Source organism: Oryzias melastigma, linkage group LG23, assembly GCF_002922805.2.
Source record: "Oryzias melastigma strain HK-1 linkage group LG23, ASM292280v2, whole genome shotgun sequence".
In the NCBI taxonomy this organism is placed as follows: domain Eukaryota; kingdom Metazoa; phylum Chordata; class Actinopteri; order Beloniformes; family Adrianichthyidae; genus Oryzias; species Oryzias melastigma.
The window spans coordinates 9373054-9382791 of NC_050534.1; the positions used below are offsets into that span (position 1 = coordinate 9373054).

Here is a 9738-nt window from a genome sequence, read left to right on the forward strand (position 1 = left end):
TATATATATATATATATATATATATATATATATATATATATATATATATATATAATTTCTGTATGTCTTTGTTTTGAGAGCTGATGCCAAACCTGTGACAGTACTTTCCGCTATTTTCCTCTGCCAAACACACTTTCATCTGCTGGCGGGCCTCACCTCCTCCTCCTCTATCCTTCATCCTAGTTTGTACTCTCCGTCCCTGGCACCCATCAGTCCCTCTCTCCCTCTTCTTCACAGCCAGAAGGCTTGTGTTTGATAATAACATATCAATCTCTAATGTACTCCAGTCATGACTCATCCACAGATGGCTTGGAAAAGTCCACTTTTTCTCCACCTGCTGTGCCCCAGTTACCGATGAAGAAAGGTCCGAGGCGGTTGGGCTGTCGTTTACTTGAAGCGCGGCAGTGAACTGAAGTGATTCAGATTCTGGGGAGCATCGCGCCAGGGTTGCAGGCAATTTTTCAACTCTAATTTAAACTTGTAACTACAGATACGATCAAATGCAATGCCCTGAATAACTAAAAAGAAACTCCTACAAACTTATTTTTGATTATAGTCACAGAATTACATTTGCACCAATGACTAAATATATAGAATATGAAAATATTAGCTTCTTCTCTGAAGTAAAATATTTTTTTTTAGGTTTTATGGTGTTTCAGTCTTCCCTCAGTCTTACTCATTTACATATTTTGAGTTAAAAGTCTAACTTGCCCTGCTCCAGTCTTATCTGACATCTCTCAGACAGAAGTGAAAGCTTCTGTCATTGGCTTCTAGATATTACTTTAATCTATAGCCCTAAAGCCTGCTTCAAATTGAGAAAATGTTTATTAGAAGAAGGATTCTTCTTAAAATCAGTACTCTAAGTCTTAAGAAATATAAAAAGTCTGGTGAATTCTGATCCAAAGTACAAGGGACCCCAATTTAACCCTCGTCTACTGCAGCTTTACCTCCAGTGTTTACATATTTTCCTCTACCGTAACTCTTCAATTGCTCATGCAGTTGTTGTAATTCCTGCAGACTCTAAAGCGAAGAAAAGCAGCTTTGTGTTTATATGCAACACGTAGTAGTATCAGCTGATTAGGTCAGAGTAAAGTAGCTTTGCACCGTAATATAACGCTTAAGCAAATGTTGATGTTCACCTTATGGCATGTCCCGTCGCGATTGACACAACTCTGGGAAAATCACAAGGAGACCCAAACTTGGGTCTCCTTCAACATCAGGAGAATGTGGCGTAAAGTACAAAGCTGACATGAAAAGCCACTTCTCTTCATGTTGGAATTAGTTGATTTACATTGATTGCGTCAACAGTTGAAGATTTACAGGTTAATCCTAACATGGAAGTATTTCCTAAAAAAGACATTTACGTGTTTACTAGGGCTGTGACGAGTATCTGAATACTCGGATATTTGCAATCTGTTCTGGAAAATAGGAGTGCGAATGTTTGCGATATGTGAGTCCGCTGATTCATGATCTTTATAAATCTAGTAGAGTGATTGCTTTAAAATGGAGGATAATGTTAGATTTTAGGTACATAAACTAAACAAACTATATGTACTCTCAGAAGAAGTAAATAAATCTTCAAAGTAAAGTATAAGGTAAAGCAAAGTTTCTCATTTTTAAAATAAAAGTATGTAGTATTTTTCATTGATGAAAGAAAACTGTTTAAAACGAATAAATGGATTAGTATAAAAAATAGGTGTTGCTTGGTATGTACTATAACCGTAGTATGTAAAACTGTGAGGGTGTAAAACTGTGGAGAACATTTTCAGGATTTGTTGTAAAACGATCCAAAGCAACAGAAGTTTTTGTGGTTTATTGCTGAAGTTGACACAAAACCTTTGTATGTGACATTGCTTACGGTGACAAGTTAGCCTCATCTATTGTCTTACTTTTTAAATTTTGTTTTGTGAGTTTCAAATACAATTACAAAATTAAAAATAGACACAAGAGTTAAAAAAAGTATATAAGTATGGCAAAACAATGTGCTTGAAAAGGTATGGGTAGAAGAAAAGTCTTGTGTGGTATCTCCCCTTTTTACAGCACCTTATGTTACGTATTTCTATATACAGTTATATTAATGTATTGTAACAAGCGTATTAGCTTTTTTGCAAATTATCACTTTTTTTCTCTGCTTAAACGTAATTTTTCTCATCTTTTTGCATTTCCAATATTCCGTCTTTTTAAGGCGTCATGGCTAAACCAAAGTGCACGGTAAATCCTCATTTTGATACATACAATATCTGTATATACGATGTCTGTATATCTGTATCGGTATGTATGGTCAATTTACCTGCCCTTTCTATTGGGGATCTCAGTAAATGAGTGTTAACTTACCTCTTTTTTAGAAAATAGCAAACCATTTTGATATAATACTTTTAAACATCTTTGAAGTTAAGAAGCTGAACATGTAAAGTTACTTTTGACCTACTTTGAAGTTTCTTTACCTGGCTGTCAGAGGGACTGTTGGCAGTTTGTCTTGACATCTTGCAGAAATTCCCAAGATCTGCAGTAATTAGTGATGACATTGTTTAGAAGCATTGTTTTTTATTTTTTTTTAGGTGTCAGAAGACTTTACACACATAAGAAAGCTGGCAGAGATCCACCGGAGCCACAGTCATAGAGACGTGTTCACACAATGATGTAATACCTGAAGGAGAGTTTGAAAGAGGTGGCAAAAGTCGTCCTTTCGGCTTCACCGCTCACAGCGGGACTTGCATAACGTCACACACAAACCCTACAGGATAAAGACGTGAGGCAGATTGATGGTCCGATACAGGAGGGATCTGGTTCAAAACAGACGCTCGCCTCTACGCGGGCGGGAAATATAGGTCAATTCCACATTTACACTGTTGAGCTTCTTCTCCAAGCGTTCCAAATTATGACTCCCACTCTCCCATCACGACTGCTTTGTTGCCAAGGTGACAAATCAGGCAGACAAAAAAACAAATTATTTTAAACTCAAAACAGGATGAAAAAAGTATGAGTTATAAAGTATTAGAAGAGGACAAGATGGGTAGTGTTCAAATCAGGAAAAAAAATGTATCCATCACATCACAGAATTGACAGAAAATTATCATTATTTTTGTTTTTAATAAAATGCTTTTAAAACTACTTGATTAAATCTATAAAAAAATGTTGCAATACAATATTCTTTTGGATACAGATGGTAATACTTATGATACGTTGGGTGGTTTAGTATGTTTTTGCTTTAAACATTGTTAATTTGTAAAAATGCTGACATAAATGTTCAGGAAATAGCACTTTATTTACCCACACATTACACACATTTGTAATATACCATTATTATATTATAAAGAATTAAGTATCAACAAATTTTTTTATCCTTTCATTACAGCAATTAATATAAAAAAATGAATAACAATAGATGAGCTATTCTCACCAAAACGTCTTGAAAATGAGCTCGACTTTTTCCCGCCAAAACTGTCATGGAGGCAGCCATTTTGAAATGAGTAGGAAAAACCCTATACTGCCCCTAGTGGATGAAGAAACATGGACCAAATTGCATACAATGTTTTTTAAGGAAATTTTTTGAGTTTTAAACATTTGTGTATCAAGTTAAGGTTAAATATTTAAACAAAATTGCATTTTTTTAATTTTCAAACAGATGTATCTTTTCTTTCAGATTGCTCAACCAGATGCAGAATGGATGAAAGGAGCAAATGAGGAGGTGTGAGGGGAAGGAAAGATGGAAGCAGAGGAGGTCATGCTGCAGTCTGCTGGCTCCTTTCCGAGGGCAGCACCGTTTCCAGGGCACAAAGCAAAACTGATAAATCCAATATAGTTCTCTGTCTGTGCAAGGATTCAAAAGAGGTGACAGACAGAGAGGGAGGGAGTGCGCATGGGGGTTTCTGTTGCTGTGCAGAACCCCCTGACCTGCAGGAAGCCATGTGAAGCCACGTGTGACGTTAATAACACGGAGGGCAGGATCTCCTCCAGGTTTTCTCTGAGCGTCAAGGTTTCTTTTTTTTCTCCTTTTTGTTTTCCTTTGTCCTACCTCAATCTGTTTGTCTGGGTTTTTTTTACGCTAAAATGAACACCTCCTCTCTCCTGTCGCTGTATTAGTTTAACATGCATGAGCAGCCGCATGGTCATGGCTCCACATTTTACCAGTTTCCCACTATTTGCCCGTACCCCAGCGCCTTTCCTCCCCTTTTTCGCACCTTCTTGTTAAAAATGTGTTGTTTTTCCGATTCGACACTAATAAAGAAAGAACTACCGCTGCCACCAGTGGACATTAATAATTTACAGAACTGCCAATGCGGCAAGAGAATGGAAATTAAGCAGGGTTTTTTGTGCTTGTTCTAGAGCTGGCAGGAAGCTTAAAGCATGTGCTGTGTGGAGGGGAGGTTAAAATATTTACTCTACATGGATCTGTGAAGCACACATTTGTGGAAATATAAATAGTTGAAGTCCCACTCCGATCATCTTTAAATCTATTTTTAAAGCGTCACTAGTTGAATTGAAATTATGATTATGTAGTTTTTAGCCAAAATTATTATATATATATGTATATTTTCTAGTACATAGTTTCTTTATAGTGGCAGAAGTTCATTAGAAATTTCCCAAAGGACGATTGATGATGAGCTATTCTCACTGTAAAGTTTTTAAAATTGGCTAAACTTTTTCCCGCCAAAACTGTCATGGAGGCAGCCATTTTGAAATGAGCAGGAAAAGTTCTTCTACTGCCCCTAGTGGGCTGAAAGTGCGCTACAATGAAGAAAACATGGATCAAGATGTATACAATGGGGTTTTTCTCAACAACTTTCTGTTTACATGCTAGCTTAAAGCTTCTTACACCCAAACCTGATATTAGTGGGGCAACAAAACTGGTGAGCAATACTGCAGAAATTCAGTTTTGAGTCAGATGCCAACTCGAAAGAAGAAAACAAAGACGGACATGGATCTATCTGTCAACAAATGCCTCCTACACATGGGAGCGGCTACGAATGAAGCAATTTAGGAAATTGTATTTGGTGGTTTTACACAGGAGCTGTGGATCCACGGTGATTAGAAAAAAAAATTGCTCAGAAATGCAAATTTAAGCTTAATTTTCTTTATATATGTCACAAAAATGTCACAAGAACATGTTAAAAAACACCAAAAACACAATTTTTATTGGAATGAGTCTTTAACCCTTTAACTGCCTGTTCAACCAAATGGCGGGGCACATTTAGAAAACGTCTTTTTAAAAATTTTGATTGTGCGTATTACTCCACAAGGTACGACGGCCCTAAAGGGACATTGAAGTAAAAAAAAACATTTTTTCAAACAAAAATTCAAGTAAATATGTATTTTATTCTGGTGCACACCAGATAGCAACCAGAAAAAAATAATAATTTTTAGAAAAAATACTTTTTTCAGTTACTGACCAGCTACTACCTGGAAAAAAAGCATTTTTTTCTAGAAATTGAAGATTTTTTTTTCAGGTACTATCTGGTGCGCAACAGATAGTACCTGAAAAAAAGCATTTTTTCTAAAAATGGAAGACATTTTTTTTCTGGACTATCTGATGCGCACCAGATGTTACCTGAAAAAAAAGTATTTTTTGTAAAAAATGAGCAAAAAATTATTTTCTTCAATTTTTATAAAAATAAATTCCCAGGTACTATCTGGTGTGCACCAGTTACTAGCTAGAACATTTTCATTTCTAAAAACTGAAGTTTAAAAAAGTCTGGATAGTAGCTGGTGCGCACCAGATAGTAACTTTCACAGAATCTCTGTTGTTTTAGAAAAACAAAAAATCACTTCAATTTTTTTTATTTTTTTATTTAACTTCGATGACCCTTTAGGGAGAATAAACAGCAGGAAAAACAGTTTTTTTGTTTTTAGTTTGTAGATAATACTTTCCTTTTAGGCAGATTTCTGTCAATGCTAACAGATCAAACATGCTTGTGAATGGAGGAAGTGCATCTGCAGACGAGTGACTTCATGTGTGTTTCCTCTAAGCTGTGAAGCTTCAAAAGGATCTTTACAGCATAAAGAAGGGATGGAGCCTTGATGGGTCCTGCTTACAACAAGCAGAGGAAGACAGCCCCATGCCAGTGGGGGTAGAATCCAGCACCCCTCTCCTCTCCTCTCCTCTTCCATCCAGTCTACACGGGGAAAATCTTCAGCTGAGGAGCAGTACAGCTCCTGCACCAAATCCCTGCAGGAGGAGAAGAAAAAAAAGGGACTTCTTGGGTTGTTGCTGCATATCAGGACTCACCTTCCCATCATCTCAGTGGAACATCATCCCCCCACCCCTCACTTAAACAATGAAAAACTGCCAACTGAAAATCAACACAGCAGTTTCGAGGCATTACAAAGCACAACACGCGGGGTAATTTGTCAGAATCCAGTGACCAGATGGCATTTACTGTGAACGTGTTGATCAGAGTTAATTTGAGCCCGGTAAGCGCTCATGGCAGATTGCCTCCGCAGGAAGGGCTGAATTAATCACATGCGGGGAATTCGCACCTCCCGTCTGTGTCAACCACTTCCTGTCTTCAGACAAATCTGAATGGAAGCAAGACAGACACCCCCACCTCCCTCCAGCCGACGTGGCGTGCTATAGGAACTGACAGATCGCCGATGATGAAACACTGATGGTATTTTGAGCCGACCCGGCACTTTGGATTTGTGCTGACAAGACAGTGCAAACTTGTGACCTCCAGGTGTGAATTGGATGTTGAGAGGTTGATTTAGTCACTTGGGGTTGTGTTGGATTAATAAGGAGTAAATCACAGTCTACGTGAATTCAAGTACTAGTTCATACTATGATAACAAAAGTAATATAAACGTAAAAACACAACTTTCCAAACTTTCTGAGCTGTGTTATATAATTTAAGTAGGGGTAATCGATCAAAGAAAATTAACAAATTAATCACAAATTTGGAAAAAATTAATCACGATTAATCATTATTATTATTATTTTTTTGTTGCTGTATTTGCCAGCCCCTTATCTGAAAATAATCATAATATGAAATCACACACAAATTTGTGCATTTAGAACATTTAGTTTTAAATGTTAAAGCACAGTTTTTAAATTTACTTCTGTATTTTCGATTTGAAAGACTACCTGATTGCTTAGTTGGTATCATTTTAATCAGCGGAACCTCTCCTATGTGACACTACCTTGATTTAGTCAAACGACAAACTTTTTTTTTAATGGCTAACAAAACAAAAAAAATACCCTATATAAAGGCTTAAGTCATTAAAATAACCAATATATTTTAGGACACACTGGAAGTCAACTTTTGTGTTGCATGTCATGTCATGCAGCGAATTGGAAGGGTTTGTGCCCATTTTGTCATTCTAATCATTGACTGTATAAAAGAGCTGGATCCCCACCTCCTCGCGTTCCAGACAGGAAGTACCCGCTGGCTCCAAGAAGGCGAAGTCCAATAGACTTCTATTAGAAATAAAAAGCTATTAGTCTATAATTGTATTTGTCAGATTAATTATTTTTGCTCTGATACCTTTTTTAAACATGTTCTTCATAATATATATATATTTAATATATATTTTTTTCCGTAGTACAAGTTATTTAAGATATAAATGTCCCAATGTCAATAAAAGTAAATGGTCTTATGTCAAATCATTGATTCGTTTAATAGACAGATTTGGTCAATTTTCTCACGTTCTAGTGGTGGTGGATTTCCAACGAGCTCACTCCTGATTGGTGACCGTGGTTGCCATAGAGTTGTACTAATCACGGCTTAGTGATGTCATCTGGCTCCAACATGGCGGCACCTGTAATGTAAAAAAATTGGAACTGAATTTACTTAATTTTGTTGGAGCTGAACGTAGGACTTTTTCTGTGGGTGATGTCACAGTCACCTGGTCCAGTTCTCAGATACAGTCAATGATCCTCCTGTTAATAATTGGATGCATTCGAAAACATTTAAACATAAAACAATAAATACAAAATATATATTTTATAATTTTATGTGTTTGACAGGCAGTAATCAAAATCTTAAAAAAATCAAGATTTTATCATTTTTTTTGCATCCAGAAGCTAAAATAGGGGTGTAACCAATTATTTTCACATCATAATTTGTGATTGATGACATGATTTATAGTCAATATTGGTTCATTTTGAAAAATTGGATTCACTGACTTAAAATCAACCAATTCAACTAGTGTGACTCATAGATAACAGCTGGAATTGAACAGTGCAGGTAAAGATTTCATGATTCCTTGTATTTCTTTAAGATAATAAAGTGTAAATTAAATATGTGTACAAATGAACAAGTAAATAAGAATTAATGTCAAATCCATTCACATTTTAGTTTCATAAAGTTCAGGCTGCTGTTGTTTTCCACATAAAATAACACAAACTGAACATTTTTAGAACATTATTCCACACTGTAAGGTCACATCTTTGTAAAATTCAAATTATTTCCACACATGGGACTGTTGATTGTCGATGCGATTAACAATTTCCCTCCGACAGATCGATCTAGCTGTCGATTAATCATTATAAACATTTAAAATACCACCATAGAGGCACATTTTTAGGAATCTGTAAGAAGTTTTCGGTAAAAGTTTATTTTGGTCTCGATTCCTTCCACATCCTGAGACTCAGACGCATCAGAAAATATTTGCTTTAAGGAATCTTGTGTTTACATCGCACGATTGAATACAAACCGCTGTGGTGTGTGAGCAGGAGCTGCTGGGACACGTGTTGAAGAAGTCTGCTGAAGGGAAGCGGAAAAGACAGGGTTAAAGCAGATAATGTGGCACAAGCACGGTCATTATGTATTAAAAAGACAGCTCAGTATTCAGAGTGTTCACCGCCTAAGCTGTTTGTAGGCTGCCTTCAAACACTTAATATTTCATATGATTTAAATGGCTCTCTCCGGTTATTTTAATTGCATCAGCTGCAAACTAACACAAACTTCCATAAAACTATGTTTCTTTTCCAAGCCAAACTGTCCTGCTTTGTGTCTTCATGTTTAACATTCTGGGTGATGCCAGCCTCATTCTGTCGCTCCCCTCAGGTTTTTTGGGCCTTGCCCTCCGTTGTCAGTTGTGCAGACAATAATACACGCTTGGCTTCATTTCATAATTCATTTTGAGGAAAACAGGTTTCTGGCCTTGTGTTCACCCCCCCTTCCCTTACAATGGGGTGGCAGCTGCCCGCGGGCTCTTCCATCGTCTCACTCTCGCCACATTCTCATAAAAACGATAGTGGACTCCTCTATGTTTAAATTTGCTTCTGCAGAGGTAGCTCTTTTTCTTCTTTTTTTTTTTTTGCAGTGGAGGTTATAACGACAGATAAACATGTTTTAATAAGACGTGCGGCTACAGTCTGGATGAAAAATGAATGCAAGACTCTGATTAGCATAGTGGATTAAAATTGAATCATTGAAGGAGTTTGAGGGAAATTTGTATCAGTCATTTATGACTAATGCTATGTTCACACCGGGGACAGAAATATGCGTCGAGCAAGCGATTTTAAAGTCTATGGCTGTGTCCGAATTCCCCCCTAAAATAGCGCGTTTGCCATTTTCTAGCGCTGTCCGAATCTACCCATTTAAAATCGAGTGCACTCGAAGTTTCCCAGAAGTCTTTGCGAAAAACTGGCGTACTCTTTTTTTTTTTTGGACCCTCATAGAAATATAAAATATAAAAAAAAGAATGAAACAGCAGTGTGTCTATGTCTCCTGTTCAAGATTGATGTTATACAACCAAACAAATGATGGAAGTCCAAGACGGATAGTTGTTTCTGTTGCT

The 9738-nt window shown here is 36.8% G+C and overlaps 1 long non-coding RNA gene across 1 annotated transcript in view; it reads left to right on the forward strand.

Moving 5' to 3' along the window:
- Positions 1–4245, forward strand: part of LOC112156398 — a 22129-nt gene extending 17884 nt beyond the window's left edge. The window contains exon 2 of the long non-coding RNA XR_002920955.1: positions 3644–4245. This is a non-coding gene — a long non-coding RNA (uncharacterized LOC112156398). The remainder of the gene's footprint in view (positions 1–3643) is intronic.
- Positions 4246–9738: the final 5493 nt, after the last annotated feature.